The 25,583-nt window shown below is 36.7% G+C and overlaps 1 protein-coding gene across 5 annotated transcripts in view; it reads left to right on the top strand.

The window, feature by feature from the left end:
- Positions 1–25,583, top strand: part of LOC106136553 (fasciclin-3) — a 129,129-nt gene that overhangs the window by 37,045 nt on the left and 66,501 nt on the right. The gene's annotated exons all lie outside the window — the stretch shown is intronic.

The following is a 25,583-nucleotide window of genomic DNA, read 5'->3' as shown; positions in this document are numbered from 1 at the left end:
TAAATACTCGTTATTGTGTGACGTAACGTTTTAATTTTTTTTATATACGTTTGAAATTATACATATATTTTGATTTTCGACGTGAATACATTGTATTCAAAATTAAGAAAGAAAAAAAAATCAAATATACGTTACAGAATAATCGTGATGTTAAATGTTCTTAGCGGAACGAAAAAAAAAAACAAATAAGTAAAGAAAAATAAAAACTTATTATTAAACAATTTTAAATACCCGTTCCGCAATTAGCAACAATTACACAGAATTTTTCTTCAAAAAAAATTGAACTAATTTTTTTTCCATTTTTTTTCTAAGCCAACGTCCCACGCCCATTCAGTCTCACCTTAAGTCAACAGAGTATAAGTTAATGAACCAAGTTTTGAGTACAAATTGATGAAATCTAAAGTAATTTAGTGTTGAATGGAATATGTACTATATTTTCGTATAATTTTGGAGATCGTTAATTTTTATTTATATACAAACTTATGATAGAAGTGTGGACGAGAGAATACATTGTATACAAGATAATAAATCTATACTAATATTATAAAGCTGAAGAGTTTGTTTGTTTGAAAGCGCTAATCTCGGGAACTAATGGGTCGAATTGAAAAATTATTTTTGCATTGAATAGACCATTTATCGAGGAAGGCTTTAGGCTATATAACATCACGCTGCAACTTCAAGGAGCAAAGAAATAATGAAATATGTGAAAAACGGGGAAAATTATTCATCCTTTTCACGCAAAAACTACTAAACCGATTACGATGAAATATGGTATGTAGGTAGCTGAAGACCCAGAATAACATATAGGCTACTTTTTTCCCGGATGTCCCGCGGGGTTGATTCCACGCGGACGAAGTCGCGGGCGGCCTCTAGTAATGAATAAAAGTTTTGGATTGAATTTGAATATGACAGCACGAAGTTTACAAGTCATTGACTCTTAAAAAAAACTATCAAACCCCAAACTTTACCTCGCTTAGTCAAAATAAACAAAATGATTTGTAATAACAAACCTGCGCCGATAAACATTTGGTTAAGATATTTGTTTATTTTAGAATCGGCTTTGTTTATTCCGTTCCGTATACTTTTTAGATGCCTAATAAAGGAGTGTTATAGTTTTACACACATACATACATATATAAAGTCACGCCTTTTCCCCGGAGGGGTAGGCAGAGACTACATCTTTGCCACTTGCCACGTTCTCTGCACACTTCCTTCGCTTCATCCACATTCATAACTCTCTTCATGCAAGCTCGGCGGTTTCGGGTACTTTAGACCTGACCCTTTACCAGGACGTCCTTAATTTGATCAATATACGTTCGTCTGGGCCGTTCGATAGGTTCGTATACTTTTTACATGCCTAATAGAGGAGTTATAGTTTCAACGTATGTAAGTGATGGCATGTAAACCCAAGCCAATGTACGATTTTTATGGAATGTAATGGATAATAATATATCTTTATTTGATAAAATTACACGTACAGATAACGTGAACTGTGTTAGTAAAAACTCTGTGTTAGTTAAAACTGTGCTACAGACTACAGACTTGCCACACTGTTGATACAATTTGAAATTATCAAATAAATATAACAAAGTAATATATAAAGCATTAAAAAAATAAATAAATAAAAGATAAAGAACTTAAAAACTACCATTTTACATAATAATAATATACTGGTTGGTTTAACAACACTTACAAAGAGATCTTCGACAGCATCATAACCCATAGTTTTTAATCTCTGTATCAAAACATTTTTGAATTCGGATGTCAATCTATACTAATATTATAAAGCTGAAGAGTTTGTTTGTTTGAAACTGGGTAAATTATTCACCCTTGAGGGCTTCAATGATGCCCAAAATAACTATTCTACGCGGACGAAGTCGCGGGCACAGTAAGTAGAATATAAGATCCATCTAAAAACGACCTTTAACACTTGTAACAATTGACTCTGTTTACCTCGTAAGAGGCGAAGACGTAATATGTCTCTTAAACATAACTGCTCAAGATCATTGTCGGATAACCTTAACTGTTAAAAGTTAACGACTCAACAACAGTTATTTTTGACGCCATAAAAAAGCGACCTACCTCACATACTATAAACAGTTTAACAGATGAAGATATTTTGAGTGCAGACTAATTACTCAACACAGGTAGTGGTGTCATGTTTTCGGGGTCAATACATACATGCATACATAACATACATAAAATCACGCCTTTTTCCCGGAGGGGTAGGCAGAGACTAAATCTTCCCACTTGCCACGATCTCTGCATACTTAGAATTACGTTAATTACTTTATACATATATACATAGAATTACGTCTACATCCCTTGCGGGTAGACAGAGCCAACAGTCTAAGGAATTCTTTTTTAAGCCGATAGGCTAGCATACATACATACATATGTACATATGGTCACGTCTATGTCCCTTGCGGGTTAGACAGAGCCAACAGTCTTGAAAAGACTGAATGGCCGTTTGAAACGTTCAGCTATATGGGCTAGCAACCTGTCACTATTTGAATCTCAATTCCAGCCGAACGCGGCCTTTCAGTCGTTTCAAGACTGTTGGCTCTATCTACCCCGCAGAACATAAATTTTAAATTCCCACACGAGTGAAACCTCGTGTAAAAACGAGTGTGCAAATCATTTGTAAAAGTGAAACAAGTTGTATGTTGAAACAAAATGTATGTCGTTGTCCGCTCACACACCGTGACAGCTCCGTACATATAAATTGTCGCATTGTTTGTCCGTTGAATGTGTTACGCGGACCATGGAAGTTATCAGTTTTAACTGTGACCGTACTAACTGGGTGATTTCTGCAATTCAAATTCTTAATTTTTGTTTGTCTGTTTGTTTGTAATATATTTATTGCAAAGAAATGTGGACGAGAGAACACTAAAATATTTTCTAAAATCAAAGTCAAAATTTTATTTAGAAAATAGGCTCTTTTATATCATGTTTCAACATATATATCTCGCTCTGCGCCAACGCCGATCTCCTGTTTGGTTTCCTTCCACCCAAAGGTTGACTGGAAGAGATTGCTTTAGCGATAAGTCTGACATTGAAGACGAATGCTAAATACAATATTGAATTTAAAAAAAAAAGAAAAAAACCGATGACAAAGCTGCCAGCCTCCTGGGCACACTTCCGCAAGTTGATGCTATGCGGGGACTGTACAATTTGTAAATTTAATTTTAGTTTGTTATCTTATTTTATTTTTTCCTTTCTTTTGAATTAAATTTGAATTCACTATACTTTCGTCAATATTTTGCAATAAAAACCTTAAAAGATGAATCACAAGTTTGTTAAATTTTTAAGTGGAACACTTCTCATTTTCTACAGTAGTGTAACTATATCAAAGCAAGTACAAAACTTTACGCGAAAGAAGGCGGCATTAATTTTAATCCCCCGTACCCTTGGGGAACTCTTTGTTACGAAAGTTGTAGAAAACTTTCCACTTGTTACGTGGAAATTATGAACTACACCGATGACCGAGTTGGACATTGTTAATGGACGTTTTTAAGTGGTTTCTCAAAATAAATGTACATACGTACATGTAATCACATCATATATATAGTCACGTCTATATCCCTTGCTGTGTAGGCAGAGCCTACATTCTCCACTGCAGCATTTTCTTCAACAACGTCAACTTCACAATAATCCAAACTTAGAAATGTGGACGAAAGAATACATTGTTTATTTTATTAATTGACTTATACACATACATACATACATATGATAACGTCTTTATCCCTTACGGGGTAGACAGAGCCAACAGACTTGAAAAGACTGATAGGCCACGTTCAGCTGTTTGGCTTAATGATAGAATTGAGATTCAAATAGTGACGGGTTGCTAGCCCATCGGCTAAAAGAAGAATCCACAGTTTATAAGCCTATCCCTTAGTCGCCTTTTACGACATCCATGGGAACGAGATAGAGTGGTCCTATTCTTTTTTTTTTATTGGTGCCGGGAACCACACGGCACACACGGCATTTATTTACTTATACGAAATTAAATAATATTTTTTTTTGGATTGGTAATTTTTTCTTTGCCCATTTCCCATGGATTTCGTAATGAGCGACTAAGAGAAAGGCTAATAAGCTTCCGATCCTTTTTTTAGGCAATGGGCTAGCAACCTGTCACTATTTGGATCACAATTCCATCATTAAGCCGAGCAGCTGAACGTGGCCATTCAGTCTTTTCGGGACTATTGGCTCTGTCTACCCCGTAAGGGATATAGACGTGACTATATGTATGTATGTATACAAGGTATCACTTATTGACGTCACATCACTTAAATCTAATTATAACTACTACCGCTTCCGAAGCGCATGTGTAGAAGAAGCGGCGGAACAAACTACACTGCACTGTTTATTCTTAAGTGCCGAGAACAACACGGCATAAAATCCCTTTAATGTCACTTTTGTTTTGTATTACGTACGAGTAATATAATGAAAAGGGGCTTGCCTAATCATATTAAGGTATGTAAATTCTAGTTCTTAACCAGCTTAAGACTGACGTGTTCCAATGGACAACAGCCTTGACCCGTGAATCAGATCTGACTCAGCAATGACTGACTCAATCCAGCGTTGCGTTCTTGCATTTCCGTCATGCACTAAATTGCAATGTTATCAGCGTTTTTATTGGCGTATAAGTAAAGCTTGTTTGCATCAAACTGTTTTATAAACAAGTGAATTGATCAATTGACAAAAATACATGGTCATTTAGTATGTACATACATATATGTAACTTTGTAAATCGATGTCCGATAAAAATTTTGTTTAGAGGGGTGCATTCTTTTGCAAAGGGTGTTAATCTATATACAGCCGTGTGGTTCCCGGCACCAATAGAAAAAAGAATAGAACCACTCCATCTCTCTCTCTCTCCCATGGATGTCGTAAAAGACAACTAAGGGGTAGGCTTATAAACTTGGGATTCTTCCTTAAGGCGATGGGCTAGCAACCTGTCACTATTTGAATCTCAATTCTATCTTAAAACCAAATAGCTGAACGCGGCTTATCAGTCTTTTCAAAACTGTTGGTTCTGTCTACCCCGCAAGGGATATAGACGTGATTGTATGTATGTATGTATGTTAATCTATACTGAATTGCATGAACGGCCTCTATGGCGCAGCGGCAGTACGCTTGTCTGTGACACCGGAGGTCCCGGGTTCGAATCCCGGCCAGGGCGTGATGAGAAAAGAACTTTTTCTGATTGGCCTGGGTCTTGGATGTTTATCTATATAAGTATTTATATAAAATATAGTATCGTTGAGTTAGTATCTCGTAATACAAGTTTCGAACTTACTTCGAGGCTAACTCAATCTGTGTAATTTGTCCCGTATATATTTAAAAAATTAAAAAAAAATGAACAGTGCATTACTTAATTACGTAATCATGTGATGACTAGGCTCAGTTATAAATCACCTAATGTTATTTCACCTCGGATGATGAATTACTGCATTTACTGAGTCACCTATGCAGGTGCATTGATAAAACATGAATGCACCTGTGGAAATGCACATACATACATATAGTCACGACTTGCGGGGTAGACAGAGCCAACAGAATTGAAAAGACTGAAAGGTCACGTTCAGCTGTATTGAAATTCATATAGTGACAGGTTGCTAGCCCGCCGCTTACAAGAGTTTATAAGCCTTAGTCGCCATTAACGACATCAATGGGAAAGATACGGAGTAGTTCTATTCTTAATTGCCGAAAACCACACGGAAAACGCACATACATATAGTTGTACCAATCAACTTGAGGCGAAACTAATATTGTTTTTTTGTATGTATGTTTGTTTGTATGTATGTATGTATCTGTTAGAATCTCAATTCTATCACTTCGCGTGGCCATTATGTCTTGTCAATAGTTAAAGGGATATATAATAATAATACCAAGGTGTGCAAGGTCGATATAATCATACCACTCGATAACTATATATAAATATATACGGGACAAATTACACTGATTGAGTTAGCCTCGAAGTAAGTTCGAAACTTGTGTTACGAGATACTAACTCAACGATACTATATTTTATAACAAATACTTATATAGATAAACATCCAAAACCCAGACCAATCAGAAAGTCCTTTTCGTTTCTCATTATGCCCTGACCGGGATTCGAACCCGGGACCTCCGGTGTCACAGACAAGCGTTCTACCGCTGCGCCACAGAGGCCGTCTTGCCCAAGACACTCAAATTTCCGTATTTTTTCTTAGCTATTGACACCAAGGTGTGCAAGGTCGATACCCCGCTCGATAAGTTGCCCACGACACTTAAAATTCCAAAGTGATCCGAAATAAAAACAGGATTTCGCAGGGAATTTCTGTGTTTCTTTCCTGAAAGGTGAAGCGCGAGTCGCTTTTTGTAATAAGGTTCAGTTTAATGTGTCGTGTGGTTCCCGGCACCAGTACAAAAAAGAATAGGACCACTCCATCTCTTTCCTATGGATGTCGTAAAAGGCGACTACGAGATAGGCTTACAAAATTGGGATTCTTTTTTTAGGCGATGGGTTAGCAACCTGTCACTATTTGAATCTCAATTCTATTATTAAGCCAAATAGCTGAGCGTGGCCTATCAGTCTTTTCAAGACTGTTGGCTTTGTCTACCCCACAAGAGATATAGACGTGCACATATATATATATGTATGTTCAGTAAGATAAAATTTAATAAATAAATTATTTACATCACTAAAATACATAACGAAGATTAAAAATGGCATTAATAAAATGGATATAATAAATTTGATACACACACATTGCGGTAAATGTAGCCTAAGAGCCTTGGCTGTGGGCTTTGTCTACCCCGTTAGGTATAAATAACTACGTAAAATGTCTTATATGTGTGTAAAAAATTGTTACTCTTACAAAACTCTTACAAAAAAAACACTGTCATTAAATGCAACTCAAATTATTTTTGCTGTGAGGTTCCCAGCACTTTAGAATAGGACCACTACGTAAAAGGCGACCAAGGGACTGGCATATAAAATTGAGATTCTCCTTGTATTGCGATGTCTTAGCAACTTATCACTATTTTATTTTCAACATGGTTATTCAGTCTTTTTAAGACTGTTGGCTCTGTCTACCCCGCAAGGGATATAGATGATATCAGTTAATCAAGCAGAAAAAAATGCAAATAAATTATGAGGTTTTTTTTACATACAATCTTCATAATTAAGTAGCGGGCACCAGGCTCTGAGCATAGACTCATCTATACTAAAGCTGAAGAATGAATGAATGAATGAAAAATTATTTATCCAAGTAACCAGACTCATTATGTTACTATACTTATTAGTAATAAATAATAAGTTATTACTATGTAGGTAGGCATACTTAAAAAATAAAATTAAATTAAAATTCAAGTCACATATACATATACAATTAATTACCGCGCAGACCACCTCTGCTCTGTGCCCCCCAGGTACAGTACAGCAGTGGTTTACGTAGACTCAATCCAGCCTAGCTGCAATAAAGAAGAGTTTGTTTGTTTGTTTGTTTAAACGCAATTCTGGTTTGAATTGAAAAATTATTTTTATATTGAATAGAACATTTACCGAGGAAGGCTTTAGGCTATATAACATCACGCTGCAACTATTAGGAGCGAAGAAATAATGGAAAATGTAAAAAAAAAAACCGGGGGAAATTATTCATCCTTGAGCGCTTCAATATAACTATTCCACGCGGACGAAGTCGCGGACACAGCTAGTTTGCAATATATGGACAAAATCGAGCTACATTACAATTGTACGGTCGCGTTCATAATTGCAGTCATAGTTCGCAAAACTTTATAGCTTGCACTGCTGCTATCACTCACACATTAGCACAAATAACACAATAAACAACAAGTTGGGTAACCCGCCATCAAGAAGAGGGTAGTGAAAAAAAAAAGTCGTCCGCTAAATCAACACAGCGACACGCTACACAGCGGAGATCCATGGTGGAACAGTACGAAAATAATGGCTTCATACCGACCAGAATATTTGCGGAACAGTTCGACACATCAGTGGTTACTGTTTTGTGTTTGCACCGTGAGGGACTACACCACAGACAGCCAGCAAGAAAGCCGTATTTATCAGAAATAAATAAGCAAAAACGTTTAGAATTTGTTCGGCAGTATTTGGATTTTGACTGGAAAAAAGCGATATTTACGGACGAAAAGTTCGTTTATTTTATGTCATCACAACACGGTAGACTTCATTTATTTATGGCGAAGAAATGCAACTCGGTATGAAGAAAAAAATATTGTGCCAAATATGGAGTCTGGACACATCTCTGTAAATATGTGGGGCTGGATGAGTGCTGCTGGACCTGGGGAACAGGTGTGGATAGCAGGACGCGCTACAGCTGATCATTATGTGCAAGTGCTGGAAGAAACCATGTTACCAACTGTGCGGTGTATTTATCCGATTGATGATATGCCAACAATATCATTTGTGCAAGACAACCGCCCTGTGCATCGAGTCCATATAGTGCGTGAAAGGTTCTGCCAATTTATATTAAAAGTACTAATTACTTAGATAGTATTTTAAGGACAGCTTCAATATCTTTTCTTTATGAAAACGAATAATTAAGCTGTAACCTTAATAACAGGAGATAAGTGGATGATACAATTAGTGTAATATACTATATATGTATAGCTTTATATAATCATCAATATGTAAATAAAACTATAGGTAAACTGTTTCAATAAAATTTACTAATTTTAATTATTGAATGTTTTATTTTGCTCCCTCTTGTTTAATATTTTTTGCTGATTTCCGTGTTTTCAAACACGGGTATTGTAATTCTTAGATATCAGTTAGTTGGTTAGTCAGTCAGTTACTTAGTTCAAATGGCACCTTGAAACATTAAAAATTGTCAATAACACTAAAATAGACAAAAAAATCCTTGAATAACTTCGGAATCCAAGTAACGCTAGCAACTAGAACAAGCGAGTGTGAGCAAGCGAGTTTATCTAATATATCTTAGATCTCACTTGCTCACACGAAGTAATAAAATTGCTACCCAATAACTTTCAAAGGAACCACAACCTATGTTAGGGTCATGTGCAGACAAACTTTCAACCTTATTAAAATGACATAAGTCTGGCAGGCTTTCCTCTATAGGCAAATCTTATGCAAATAATGAGAGACGACGATATTTCGATCGACAATTATCGGGCCCAGTTCGGCCATCGTTGATTACCGTCTCTTTCTGTTTTGTTATGTTATATGTCATAGAATAATAAACTCTTTTACTTAGTAATCATTGGTATTAAAGACCGTATTCATTTGAAGGAATATTTATTCTTTTAAATATGCATGTGTGTGTGTATCTAGTGGAACCACAGTGCACGCTATTTTAACCCGTGAATTTTAAAACTATGACTGCAGATATGAACGCGATCGTACTTAGAGATACAAATTATTCCCCATTTTGTTTTTTTAATTGGTAAAAGCTTTTTTTTACTGGTAAAGGGTCAGGTCAAAAGTACCCGAAACCGCCGAACTTGCATAAAGAGAGTTATGAATGTGTATGAAGCGAAGGAAATATGCAGAGATCGTGGCAAGTGGAAAGAGGTAGTCTCTGCCTACCCCTCCGGGAAAGAGGCGTGATTTTATGTATGTATGTATGTACATATGTTGTTTTTTAATATAGTCAATTCATTTCCAATAAGGACCCCTGAAAAACGAAGCACCTGAACAAACATAATGCCTTCATTACAAATGGCGGCACGAAAAACAAATGTACCAAAATCCATTTTAGAACGTGCTAAGCGCAAATTACTGTTTCCATTGTCTAACGGCTTCAACTGTTTTTTAACGGAGCATTTGAGGTTTTCTGCGCGGCAAACTTGTAGGTACATTACGCGGTTATAAGTACATTTTATCCTATACGGGGTAGACAGAGACATTAGTCTCGAGAACAATCGATTGCCACTTTCAGTTCAGTTATAAGCGTTGTTTGAAAATTTGGTTTAGGAGACAAGTTTTGCTACACAACGTATTTAAAATTATTAACGTAATTCAAAAGTAAGCTGTAATAATCTATACTATTATAATAAAAGTTGAAAAGTTTGTTTGTTTGAACGCGCTAATCTCGGGAACTACTGGTTTGAATTGAAAAATTATTTTTGAGTTGAATAGACCATTTATCGAGGATGGCTTTAAAGCTATATAACATCACGCTGCAACTACATATAAGCTAAGAAATAATGAAAAATGTGAAAAAAAACCGGAAGATTATTCATCCTTGAGGGCTTCAATGATGCCCAAAATAACTATTCCACGCGGACGAAGTCGCGGGCACAGCTAGTACCAAATATTTATGTGAATAGATTTATTTAGGTTAAAAACCCAACTCGGCCATGTACCAATGACTATTTTCGAAGTCGTGTACTTAAATTAGTTTAAATACTAACCGATGCTCTTACGGTGAGGGAAAACATCGTGGGGAAACCTGCACATTCAGGCAACTGGATGTGTAACCATGGATCCAATACGGGTTAGGTTTACCTGCATAGGTTGCGGAGGTCAGACGGGAGTCGTTTCGTGTAAAAGCCTGACTCACCCAATCCAGGTTCCATGGTCAAAGGCGTACCCCGGGCTCCTCTCCAGAGTGGTAAAGATGAAACCGGGACTAAGCCAGGAGGAAGAAGTCCTACCTTTGCGATTTATATGTATACTAGCTGTGCCCGCAACTTCGTCCGCGTGGAATAGTCATTTTAGGCATTATTGAAGCCCTCACCTATTTCAGCCCCTTGGGATAGAATTTCAGGATAAAAAGTAGCCTATATTCTAATCCAGGTTACTAACTATATCTGTGCCGAATTTCGTTCAGATCCGTTCGGTAGATTTTGCGTGATGCGCGTACAAAATGTCTGTATGTTGTCTGACAGACAGACAAATATTCTAAAAAAATTGTTTTGGCTTCTATTGACCCTAAAATGACCCATAATTTTTTTTCTTTAATAACTTCAATGTACAGACTAAGTTTAGTTACAGATTTATTATATGTATGGATATTGATAGAAGATAGATATCGCAGTATAATGGGCACCTACTCAGACACGTGTCGTACTAAATTCAAATCCTAATTCATTTACAGTCCAGCGCTTACCGCAAAAAACTGAGTTTTTTTTTTAAATACATATGTACATACTTGTAATCACCTCTATATCCTACGCGGGGTAGAAAGAGCCTACAGTCTTGAAAATACAAATTAATGAATTAATTTTTTAATCCACTTTTTCAATATGTGATGCTGAAATGTGTGATGAGGATGAGCTAACCAATATATACATAAATATATACGGGACAAATTACACAGATTGAGTTAGCCTCGAAGTAAGTTCGAGACTTGTGTTACGAGATACTAACTCAACGATACTATATTTTATAAACAACTAGCGACCCGCCCCGGCTTCGCCGGATGCAAAATTACATATGTTATTATACATAAAAACCTTCCTCTTGAATCACTCTACCTGTTACAAAAAACCGCATCAAAATCCGTTGCGTAATTTTAAAGATTTAAGCATACAGACAAACAGACTAAAATAGCGACTTTGTTTTATACTATGTAGTGATACTTATATAGATAAACATCCAAGACCCAGAAATTCCCAATCAGGGAAAGTTCGTTTCTCATTATGCCCTGACCGGGATTCGAACCCAGGACCTCCGGTGTCACAGACAAGCGTACTACCGCTGTAACTACATCTTCTTTCACATCACAACATTCCCTGATCACGCTGTTCTTTATCCGGTCACTCAATTTCACACCGATCATAGTCCTTACAAGAGGAATCCCAAATTTATAAGCCTATCCCTTAGTCGCCTTTTACGACTTCCATAGGAAAGATATGTATCAATCATATATATATGTTATCTCTGTATTATTTGGTAGAGCCTGTGGCCTCGTGGTCAACATTAATATAATCGACCGCACACAATACGGAATCACAAATAACTGTAATAATCTGACCACGTCATTAACTGTGGTCAGAAATATGGTTAATTTCTATAGAGTAATTTAACCGACTTTAAAAAGGAGGCCTTTCCTAGATAGATTCGATTACGATATTTATGTGACGTCAATAAGTGATACCTTGTATCCAATTTTGAAAATAAATCTATTCGATTCTATTCTATTCTATGCACACATCATACCGCTCCAATATTCACCTCTCACGGGTCTACTGGAAGAGATGTCTATTGAAATAAGTAGCACCTTCGTACAACAATTACTGTATTTAATGCTACTGTATATTATTTTGTGTACATGAATAAATAAAAAAAATTATTTCGCACCTGTGCCGTGTGGTTCCCGGCACCAATACAAAAAAGAATAGGACCACTCCATCTCTTTCCCATGGATGTCGTAAAAGGCGACTAAGGGATATGCTTACAAACTTGGGATTCTTTTTTAGGCGATGGGCTAGCAACCTGTCTCTATTTGAATAGAATAGAATAGAATAGAATAGATTTATTTTCAAAATTGGATACAAGGTATCACTTATTGACGTCACATAACTTAAATCTAATTATAACTACTACCGCTTCCAAAGCGCATGTGTAGAAGAAGCGGCGGAACAAACTACACTGCAGCATTTTCATAGGACGTCAATTTACAAATATAGATCTCTTAAATCTAAATCGTGGACGAATGCACATTGTCTACATTAAAAAACATGTATGAATGTAGAACTGATTATGTCAATCTCAATTCTATCATTATGCCAAATAGCTGAACGTGGCCATTCAGTCTTTTCAAGACTACTGGCTCTGTCTACCCCACAAGGGATATGGACGTGACCATATATATGTATGTATGTGTATGTTTTCGCACCTAGCTAAGCGTAGCCTTCCAGAATTAGCCCTGTCTACCGCTATAAAGTTGTGGTTATATGAATGTACTTATGTACATATTTTTGATGAAATCGGGGACGTTATGGCTGAAGGTCAGGTCAAGAGTACCTTAAACCGACGAGCTTGCATGAAGAGAGCTGTGAATGTGTATGAAGCGATAGAAGTTGCTAAGATCGTGGCAAGTGGAAATATGTATGTAGTCTCTGCCTACCCCTGCGAACACACAAAAAATAGGCCCTCCCAAGCTTTGAACCATATAGATACTGGGCTTATTTCGCGAAAGTATAAATTGTGAGCGTAGAAATTTTCATCAGACCGCCATTGTTTGGTAAGTACAATCGCTGAGTAAAGTTTAAATTGTTTAAACAAAATAGATAAGATTTTATTTCAAACACAAATATATTTTAGTGCAATCTCTTAAAGTTTTCCATAAAACAAACATAATTGATTATTCTGAAGTCTAACTATGTTAAACCTCGATTAAAACATACTTCATACTTGGCGAAAAGTCGTTATTTTAAATACATGCCGTCTTACCCGTAAATTCCTCAATAAATATTATAATTCTATTATGGGAATATAAATCCTACTAATATTATAAATGCGAAAGTTTGTGAGTATGTCAGTATGGATGTTTGTTACTCGGTTATTATAAGCGGTTTCCATGCGGACAAAGTCGCGGGCGGTCTCTACTTTACCATAAAATTGAGTTTGCTCCCGAAACCGACGAGCTTGCATGAAGAGTTATGAATGTGGATGAAGCGAAAGACGTATGCAGAGATCGTGGCAAATGGAAAGATGTAGTCTCTGCCTGCCTCTCCGGGAAAATGGCGTAATTTTAAGTATGTTAGTTTGTCACATACATACATTTAGTCACGTCTACATCCCCTGCGGGGTGGACAGAGCCAACAGTCTCGAAAAGACTGAAATGCTCACTTGTTTTTCACATATTTTTCTAACACCGTTGCACTCGCATGTACTTACATTCCCTTTAATGCGTTTCAAACGATCTGTCCGTTTGTATGTACTGTACAACGGTACATTTTGGACAATCGTGAATTAGCATCAAATGCGGCATGAATGGTATGTAATGCATGACATTAACGAATAGTGAATAAATAAGTAGCCAAGTGCGTGTCGGGCCACTCACAATGTGTGAATGGAGCTGAAATGAATGAACGAAGAAGATGAAATGACTTCCTAAACAGCAGAACAATTTTGTTCATTTATCTGCTTCTTCCTCCTGGCTTTATTTGTGTGTTGTGTTTTTCCATTATTTCTTCGCTCCTAATAGTTGCAGCGTGATGTTATACAGCCTAAAGCCTTCCTCGATAAATGGTCTATTCCACATGAAAAGATTTTTGAATTCGAACCAGTATTTCCTGAGATTAGCGCGTTCAAACAAACAAACTCTTCAGCTTTATAATATTAGTATAGATTAATCATTTTATACACGCTCGTCGGTTTTAGGGTATACTTGACCTGACCTTTCAAGAGAACGTCCCCCCAATTAAGGGATTAGATATAGCTTAAAGTTGTTAATATCTTTACATAATATTTTATGTAACAATTATAATCTCGAACTAATCGATTGACAAATAAATCGTGCCGTTAGAAAGTTCGATTCTAATCGAATCATTTTTATTGTTACAGGTAATCATAATATTCTGCAGTGTAGTTTGTTCCGCCGCTTCTTCTACACACGCGCTTTGGAAGCGGTAGTAGTTATAATTAGATTTAAGTGATGTGACGCCAATAAGTGATACCATGTATCCACTTTTGAAAATAAATCTATTCTATTCTATGCCATGTGGTTCCCAGCACCAATACAAAAAAGAATAGGACCACTCCATCTCTTTCCCATGGATGTCGTAAAAGGCGACTAAGGGATAGGCTTACAAATTTGGAATTCTTTTTTAGTCGATGGGCTAGCAACCTGTCAGTATTTGAATCTCAATTCTATCATTAAGTCAAATAGCTGAACGTGGCCATTCAGTATTTTCAAGACTGTTGGCTCTGTCTACCCCGCAAGGGATATAGACGTGACCATATGTATGTATGTATTCTATTCTATTTACAACGGCAGCAAGACTTTATAGTACCCTCATTCGCGTAACGTTAGTCCCGGGTGCATCCAGACCTCTCTGGAGAGGAGCCCGGGGTGTGCCTAACCACGAACATACATACATACATACATATGGTCACGTCTATATCCCTTGCGGGGTAGACAGAGCCAACAGTCTGGAAAAGACCGAATGGCCACGTTCAGCTATTTGGCTTAATGATAGAATTGAGATTCGAATAGTGACAGGTATATCTAGCTATAGGTAGAGCCTATCCCTTAGTCGCCTTTTACGACATCCATGGGAAAGAAATGGAGTGGTTCTATTCTTTTTTGTATTGGTGCCGGGAACCACACGGCAACCACGAACATCATTTGAAACCCAATTCTATCAGTAAGTCATCAAGAACGTGGCCTATCAGTCTTTCCAAGACTTGGTTCTGGCTACCCCGCAAGGGGATATAGACGATGACATATATAGGCTATGATTGACAGATGTGTAAAGTTAGTATTCCCGCCACAACTCCTAATTCGTACCTCTCTTTTTCACAGGGGGTTAAATACAAATGAGAATCTCTCTTCAATAGCGCAACCAAGACTGTTGACTCTGGAAACCTTTCACAAAGATCATTATTAGCTCAGACGTATGCAAACGGGACTTTATTAATGAAGATTTTAAATGCTTCATTACGTTTACTGGGATTTTGAATATCGCTTTTTAATTAAAGGTTCTTAATTAAAAAAAACAAGAAAAGAAACCAAAAAACCGCTTTCAATCTTAGAAAGATTGAAAGCCTTTTTTGGTTTCTTTTTCTAATGAGAGGCGTTAGGGAATATTTATTTGTTTTTTTTTAACTTCATTGCACTAAATATAAATGTATAGCACAATTGGCGGACTTAATGCTGGAAGCATTATCTACCAGTCAAATATTCTGAGCAGGTCCTATGTAAAAAAAATAAAAATAAATAAATATTTACGGGACAAATTACAGATTAAGTTAGCCTCGAAGTAAGTTCGAGACTTGTGTTACGAGATACTAACTCAACGATACTATATTTTATAATAAATACTTATATGGATAAACATCCAAGACCCAGGCCAATCAGAAAAAGTTCTTTTCACATCATGCCCTGACCGGGATTTGAACCCGGGACCTCCGGTGTCACAGACAAGCGTACTACCGCTGCGCCACAGAGGCCGTCAACATACATATATGTATATATGTCAGATGTTATAGGGTACGTTTCATCCCGGTAAAAACTATAGTTGACGAGGGATTTGCAAAAACCCTGTATTATTCTGTAGGTGACGTTAAATTCGCGCGGGCAAAAGTTGCAGGAATTTTCAAATTCAAATTCAAAATTTTTATCATTATTATAGGATACTTCATATCATATAACTAGCTGTGCCCGCGACTTCGTCCGCGTGGAAAAGTTATTTTGGGCATCATATATTTTTGCAAACATCCTCCTCGGCTATTTCCTAGTCCTAGTCAGGCGGTCAGGCGTTCGTCGTATTAAATGTTTCGCTGCAAATTGCTTATAACGACTAGGTATATCTCAAAACCTATTCGTCTGATTTATATACTGTAAATGGCAATTTTAGTCTACATGAAAAGCTGAAAGTAATAAACATATTTATTTGGATAAGGATTAATACTGAATTAAAGAAAATTGGTTTCAAAATAACTTATGTTTATAATGAAAAAATAATCTTAAAAAATGAACATAAAAGTGGTTATTGTAAGTAAACCTTAAGAGATAGATATATGCTCTCGCAGACTTTTTTGTGGCAAAAAATGAGTACTTCATATCTTTAGTACATTGTTTTACTATATCTTTGTTGGTTTGCGCAGCGTTCGCGTGGAAAGCTCGCAGACGGCCGACTCATTCAACTTTCACCTGCATTGTTGACGTTTCCCGTAGGAAATCAGGGATAAAATGTAGCCTATAGCCTTCCTCGATAAATAAACTATCTAACAGTGAAAGAATTATTCAAATCGGTTCAGTAGTTTCTGAGATTAGCGCGTTTAAACAAACAAACAAACAAACAAAACAAACTCTTCAGCTTTATAATATTAGTAAGTATAGATAATTGTCATATCTTTTGATTTCACAACATTGGTTGACGTCAAATAAATTACTTACAACTAAGTTCACTGCCGCTTCCAAGGCGTCAGTGCAGAAGAAGCGGTAACAAACTGCACTGGAACATTTTCTTCAACAACGTTATTTTCACAACTATACAGGGTGACATTTAAAACGACTGCATCCTTTTAAACGTAGACTATACCCATGCTTCTGAGCCGTTTGAGCCTATTTTTATTCAAATTAAATGTCATCATTTTCACATTTAAAAAACCCTCAAAAACTACGTCACACGCTTTATTAAAGACCTATACTACAAAAAGAAATTAAAACTAAACATGTAAATAAATGTCTGAAAAATAAATTATTTTTTTAGTATCAAGATCAAGTAAAGTACAGAGTTGTCGAGATCGCTCAACTGAATGAATTGTGTCGTTGACCTCTGAATCTTACGCGTCGCTTTTCCGCCGGCCGGGGTGATATGACGTATTTAGGATCGTGAATATTGATACTTTTATTTTTTTTCGTACTATCTGAAATACGAACCGATATTTTTCTTTTAACGTTTTTAAATATCATTTAGATGAGTACACTTAACAGTTAAATTTATGCAGTTGAATTAAAAGTCACCCTGTACACTAATAAGCTAGTCTGGCTATAGATCTATGTCTGCATTCGTTTGTGACAGCTGGAAAATCTGACAGCTGTCTAGTCTGGTTTAGCTAGCTAGCAGGGATCTCCATTAAAGTTATTTGAGATGGAAAATTGAAAATTCAACGAATGAATGGGTTTCACTTGAAGAATGCGGGTTTGACGACATCCATATCCATACATACGTACATATAATCACGTTTATATCCTTGCGAGGTAGACAGAGCCGACAGTATTGAAAAGACTGACAGGCCACGTTCAGCAGTTTGGCTTAATGATGGAATTGAGGTTCAAATAATGACAGGTTGGTAGCCCATCGCTTAAAAGTAGAATCCTATTTTGATAATTCAGTCCCTTAGTTGTGTTTTACTAAATCCTTGAGAAAGAGAGGGAGTGATTCTATTCTTCGTTTTCAATAAATAATCAATTCATTTCAAAAAAATATTCAATAAATAATCTATAAATTTTTATTTGAACTACGAAAACATATCTCTATGGATAATACGATTACTATTATTTGTTCCGACTATACGATAAACAATGCCTTTTGTAAATATGAAAAAATATTGCCAAAAATAAATCTTTTGTTTTAATTCGAAGTAATGTTAGCAAAGGGTGTAATATTACTATATAAGCATATATTTACCTTACCCCCAGCTAACATTTATTCATTTAATATCCATCATTCATTTGTATAATCACGTTTATATCCCGGGCGGGGTAGACAGAGCCGTCAGTCTTGAAAAGTCTGATAGGCCACGTTCAAATGTTTTACTTAATTATGGAATTGGGATTCAAATAATGACAGCCCATCCCTTAAAAGAAGAATCCTAAAGTTTATGAGCATATCCCTTTTGTATTTCAGTGTTGCATGTCGAAATGTAAAATGTAGCGATACTTTTTATACATGTATAAAATAGGGATAGGCTTACAAACTTGGGATTCTAATGGGCTAGCAACCTGTTACTATTTGAATCTCAATTCTATCATGAAGCTAAATAGCTGAACGTGGCCATTCGGTCTTTTCAAGACTGTTGGCTCTGTCTAACCCGCAAGGGATATAGACGTGACCATATGTATGTATGTATAAAATCCCTGTGTTACCTACATTTGCAATAAATAATTTGACTTCGTTCTGCCTACTCATCCGAGAAAGAGGCGTGATTTGTCGTTTGGTTTACGCCAAGTTCAATGTATAAACAAACCAGTTTCCAACCTTCCTGTGTATAAACAGATAAGTTTATTTGTGACTGTAGACGTCGTGGGCGCAGGTTCGAATCCCCGTCTGGTTGTGTGGGCGGTTCTATTTATAGATATCAAGTCAGTACCTCTATTTTTGGCGGGAATGTCAGATTGTTATCCTATAGTGGTAGTCTGCTTGCCTCTGAGTCATAAGGGACAGGTTCGATACCCGGTCAGGTCATGTTGGTAAATTGCTTTATAGTATACTAGCTTTGGCGCGGGGAAAATCGCTCACATCTCCAGTTGTCTGAATGTGTAGGTTTCCTCACGATGTTTTTCCCAATATCAACTTCGAAAATAGTCATTGGGAGTTGGGATTTGAACCTGTGCCCATCATCATGCATACCACGCATTTGAAGTAGGCACCCTACGGATCCGACCACTGACGCTCTAATAAGTCATCACGTCTAAATCACTTGCGGGGTAGACATAGCCAACAGTCTTGAAAAGACTGAATGGTCACGTTCAGCTATTTGGCTTTATGATAGAATTGAGATTCAAATAGTGACAGGTTGCTAGCCCATCGCCTGAAAAAGAATCCCAAGTTTGTAAGCCTATCCCTTAGTAGCCTTTTACTATATCCATGGGAAAGAGATGGAGTGGTCTTATTCTTTTTTGTATTGGTGCCGGGAACCACACGGCACGTATTAGTCTCTAATAGGTAAGTCATTTTAGTCTTAACTTATATAACTGGTTTATTTCAACGGTTGTTCATCAAAATTCAATTGTAAACAAACCTTAAACTTGGTCGATTTTTACCGTTTTTTAATCGACACGGGCGCTGCTGGAACAATGTTGACATACCTCATTGTTTAGTTGTATCGATAATCGACAATAGAGTGCGATTGGTCGTAGATTCGGTTCCTGGTACGGCTAGGTCAGTGTAAAGGTTAGATGTACTTTTTGATCTCAAATAATACTAGGGTACGCCAGCGACTCCGTCTGCGTGGAACGAAAAATCCGTTTAATTAACTTAGGAGCGGGAATTTCGAGAAATCCTCTCTTACGCGTTAGATCACATTAGGAACCTACATACATATAGTCATGTCTATATCCCTTGCAGGGTAGACAGAGCCAACAGTCTTGAGATGGCTGAAAAGCGTTCAGCTGTATGGCTTAATAATAATTGAACAGAAGTTTGCTAGCCCATCGCCTACAAAAGAAATATTAAGTTAATAATCCTATCCCTTAGTCGCCTTTTACGATACTAAAGAGATAAAGGCGACTTAGGTTAAGATATGGAATTATGAATTTATTATTAGCAAATGTAATGGATAATCTATTACATATATTATATCCATACTAATGTTATAAAGCTGAAGAGTGAAGAAATAATGGAAAATGTGAAAAAAAACGGGGAAAGTTATTCATCCTTGAGGGCTTCAATGAGGTCCAAAATTACAACTCCTACTACATATATTGCATTTGTTTTATCCGGTGATTGTAAACAATCAGCTATAAATAAAATTGAATTAATGTTATTATTTTCGTAACAAGTGAATCTGCATTCGCAATAATTCAATATGTTTTCTGAAGAGCGGGTCATTGAACTAAGACCATTCACCTTTGTTAAGTGCATTCAAAATTAAACTTATAGGTACCCATCCATACCTAGCTTTCATGCATTCTTATATACCTATATACATATATATATTTATATATATTCTATCTGCACCCCGGGGCTTCGCTCCCGAGGGAATATTAGGATAAAAAATACCCCTGTATGTTATTCCAGGGTATATTCTATTAGTGTATATACTACCGTGCCGTGTGGCTCCCGGCACTAATTGAAAAATGAATGGGACCACTCTATCTCTTTACTAAGGATGTCGTAAAAGGTGACTAAGGGATAGGCTTGTAAACTTATACTACTCTTATCTTTACTTCAGATGTAGTAAAAGCCGACTAAGGGATAGGTTTAAAAACTTGCGATTCTCCTTTTAAGCGATAAGCTATGGGCTAGCAACCTGTCACTATTTGAATCTCAATTCTATCATTAAACCTAACAGCGGAACGAGGCTTAGTTACTCGAAGGTTGCTAGCCCATCGCCAGAAAAATGATAGACCTTTGTCTTGACTTTCATTATCGGCGCGGAAAGTGAAGCAGCTGGTTTTTTTATCAGCAATATTCTAGATATTTGAGATAACGAGATGGAACCATCTGAGAATACTAACAGGATAAAGATGTAATGTTTAAATTACACGTGTGTTACGTTTGAAATAACAGTGACACACAGATTGTGAGAATGCAACAAAAACATGTGCTGATTTTATGATCTCGCTTTCACCCGCCGGGGAGACGGTGTTGTCGCATTTTGGAATTTCCATAATATTGGGTGTTTAGGCCCAATGATGTCCAAAGAATATAATGCATTGCCTTTGCCAAAATATTAAAAAATAAAATGTCACTGTCATTTTTTCATTGTAAAAAAAAAATATTTTGACATTTGGCGGATTCACCGGCGTTACGCGCTCTTTCTAAAACACAACTTTTGTTACATTAATTTACCAATCTAAATACACTAAATTTCAAGAAAATTTATTGTTTTTATTGGCTCCAGTGTGTCAAGTCTCGAACATACTTCGAGGCTAACTCAATCTGTGTAATTTGTCCCGTATATATTTATTTTATTTATTAATTGATGATGATAAGGTCTGGTGGATGGACCCGTGTGTCCAAAGTTCAATTACCCAGGACCCAGACAGGGTAACGACTGAGTGTTATCCAGGGCGGCGACCCTCAGAACTATCATAGCTTTTGCTAAAGTCTGACTTTGTTATTTTCAGTCGTGGCAGGATTAGTTTGTAAATAAATAATTTACTTAACAGAGTGCCGTGTAGTTCCCGGCACCATTACAAAAAAGAATAGGACCACTCCATCTCTTTCCCACGGATGTCGTAAAATCGACTAAGGGATAGGCTCACAAACTTGGGATTCTTTTTTAGGCGATGGGTTAGCAACCTGTCACTTTTGAATCTTAATTATGTCACTAAGCCAAACAGCTGAGAGTGGCCATTCAGTCTTTTCAAGACCGTTGGCTCTGGCTACCCCGCAAGGGTTATAGACGTGACCATATGTATGTATGTATGATCAAATTCCATATTTTCTGTCATCCAAGTGTACCAATTCGACCATCGACTCTCCAACAGCCGCGGGCAACAGCTAGTAATATTATAATCGTTATTAGCTTAAATGTTTTATAGGAAGTACGTACATAAAGTGGCTAAGATAAAAACAGTGAATGCATTGCTAGGAGTGCAAACAGTGTGTTTGCGAACGAGGCGAATGTAATACTTTTTTACTCTTTAAATATGTTCTCACTAGAGGCCGCCCGCGACTTCGTCCGCATGGAAACCCTATCAATCCCGCGGGAACTCTGGGATAAAAAGTAGCCTATGTGTTATTCTGGGTCTTCAGCTACCTACATACCAAATTTCATGGTAATCGGTTCAGTAGTTTTTGCGTGAAAGAGTAACAAACATCCATACAAACTTTCGCCTTTATAATAGTAGTAGGATGTAAGTGATTTTTTGTCTTTTTTGAGAATAAACATCTTTAAACCTGAAACCTCGTCTGTAGGAAGGTCGTCCAGGTCAATCCACCCGGCATTCCTTGGTGACTCACCAGCGAAACCAACGTACTTATTCATGACGAGCCACTGCATTCCGTTGTCGGCATATTGATGTCTTAATTACAACTTTAATACGTACGTGAAACGGGAACGAGGCGTGATTTTATGTATGTATATATACGTAAGTACATACGTGCATATAATCACGTCTATATCCCTTGCGGGGTAGACAGAGCCAACAGCCTTTAAGAACTGATAGGCCACGTTCAGCTGTCAGGCTTGATGATAGAATTGAGATTCAAATAGTGACAGGTTGTTAGCCCATCGCCTAAAAGAAGAATCCCAAGTTTACAAGCCTATCCCTTAGTCGCCATTTACGACACCCATGGAAAAGAGATGGAGTGGTCGACCGATGTTGTTAAACCATACGTTTTGACAATTATTAAGCGATAGGAAGTATCCTATAATAATGAATAAAAATTTTGATTTGATTTGATTTTGGTCCTATTCTTTTTTATATTGATGCCGGGAACCACACGGCTCATTATTCTTACAAGACACATTTGTCCTTCGCAGACCTGACATTTCGTATGTAAATTTGACTGAAAATGGAAAAAATAACACGAGAAAATGGACCGTAAGTAAACAACTTCCAGTAGAAGGCAGCGTTTGAATAATACATTTGTCTCGTAAAAGTTAAGATGGCGTCAGAATTCTACATAAAGGTGGACGAAGATTAATTTACCTTCTCTTATCGTTTTTAATTAATTATTGATATATAAATTTTATATAAAAACTAAAACTACTTATAGAAAAGAAAGGAAAAAGATACATACATACATACATATGGTCACGTCTATATCCCTTGCGGGGTAGACAGAGCCAACAGTGTTGAAAAGACTGAATGGCCACGTTCAGCTATTTGGCTTAATGATAGAATTGAGATTCAAATAGTGACAGGTTGTAAGCCCATCGCCTTTAAAAAGAATCCCAAGTTAATTTTAATTTTACATTAAAACTAAAGCTAAACCTACTTATAAAAAAGAAAGAAAAAAGATGATTGTTACAAACTAAAATTTAATTTACAAATTGTACAGTCCTTGCGTGGCGCAGCGGTAGTACGCTAGTCTGTGACATCGGAGGTTTCAGATTCGAATCCCGGCCAGGGCGTGATGAGAAAAGAACTTTTTGATTGTTGTTTTTTTGATGGATGTCGTTAAAGGCGGGTAAAGGATAAGGTTATAAAACTTGGGATCCTTCTTTAAGGCAATGAACTAGCAACCTGTCACATTTTAATATCAATCCCATCTTTAAGCCATACGTGGCTTTTCAGTGTTTGTGAGACTGCCGGCACTGTCTACCTCGCAGGGGACAAAAATGTGTATGTATGTAAGTTAGAAAATATAAACCGTTTCTCAGTACTTAAACGCCATATGCTTCAAAAGCAGAAAGCGTTTCAGTCAGCGAAAATTTTATGCATTACATACATACATACATACATACAACAATTCCTTTGTAGCATTCTTCGGGAAAGGGGTTTAAGTTCGGGGTTTTGTTATGTTATTGCAATATACATACATATAATTACGTCTTTCTCCCTTACGGGGTAGACAGGATCAATAGTCTTGTTCAGTTTTTTAGTTTACTGCCGCTTCCAAAGCGTCAGTGCAGAAGAAGCGGTAACAAATTGCACTGCAGCATTTTCAACTTCACAATTATCCTATCTTAGAATAGAAATGTGGACGAAAGAATACATTGTTATGATTAATTGATTTATAGATACGTTCATATAATAGAATATATTCTATTATAGGTATATATATATATATATATAGATATTCCCGGTATATATATAGAGGTCCCGGGTTCGAATCCCGGTCCGGGCATGAAGAACACACTTTGTCTGATTGGTCTGGGTCTTGGATGTTTATCTATCTAAATATTTATTATAAAATATAGTATCGTTGAGTTAGTATCTCGTAACCCAAGTTTCGAACTCACTTCGAGGCTAACTCAATCTTTGTAATTTGTCCCGTATATATTTATTTTATTATATAATTTAAATTAAAAATTTATTTTATAAGGATTGGCATTAAATTAACTAAAAAATAAATGGACCTGGTTTTGATAGACTAACAGGAGTAACATAGAGTACATTTTTTTTTTAAATTCCCACAGAGCGAAGTGGGTTTCTGCGCTAGAATTAACAATTTTTTTTTTTGTTCCAGGTAATTAATTTTACAAACTTACAAAGCAGGAACCGTAGTGTGGGTAGGCCTATACCCATATCCTTTGCGGGTTAGCCCGTGCGGGGTAGACAGAGGCAACAGTCTCCGAAAAACTGGAAGGCCACGTTCAGCTGCGATGGAATTGATATTCAAATAGCGACAGGTTGCTAGCCCATCGCCTACAAAAATAATTCCAAGTTTACTAGCCTTTCCCTTAGTCGACATCTATTTTTCTTACGACATCCATGGAGTATGAAGTCATATTCAAAATTGTGTAATCTGTAATGGCTTTTAAATGTAGATTTTAAAAGCTAAGGATTGTAAAACTTGCTCATCCAATTACCTATATAAAATAAATAAAACAAAATCAAAATAATTAAACAAAAAGTGCTGGGAACCACACGGCACATCATACAATTTCGTTTGTCAATGACTATACGAGGTGGAATTCTTTTTTATTCCCTTCACGGTTTTCAGGGAACACGTATCGTGTTCTGGAATATTCATGAAGTCTACATTACCCTTATAATTAGCAAAACAGCTAAGAATGCGCCTAGGACCTACACTATTCTGTATGCATATGATCACTTCTATATCCCTTGCGGGGTAGACAGACAAAGCAGTCTTGAAAGAGGGGCCACGTTCAGCTGATAGGTTTAATGATAGAATTGAGATTCAAATAGTGACAGGTTGCTAGCCCATCGCCTTAAAACAAGAATCCCAAGTTCATATGCCTGACCCTTAGTCGCCTTTGACGACATCAGTGGGTAAGATGGAGTGGTCTTATTCTTTTTACTATTAGTGCATAATAAAAAATAAAAGTTCTGCAAAAAAAAAAGAAAATGAACAGGAAAATATTTTTCGCGCCATTTCTCATCCGCCATGACACCAAA

The sequence above is a fragment of the Amyelois transitella genome, chromosome 30 (assembly GCF_032362555.1).
Source record: "Amyelois transitella isolate CPQ chromosome 30, ilAmyTran1.1, whole genome shotgun sequence".
NCBI classification, from domain to species: domain Eukaryota; kingdom Metazoa; phylum Arthropoda; class Insecta; order Lepidoptera; family Pyralidae; genus Amyelois; species Amyelois transitella.
The sequence above is the reverse complement of the archived record's forward strand: the minus strand, read 5'-3'. Positions and strand labels throughout refer to the sequence as shown.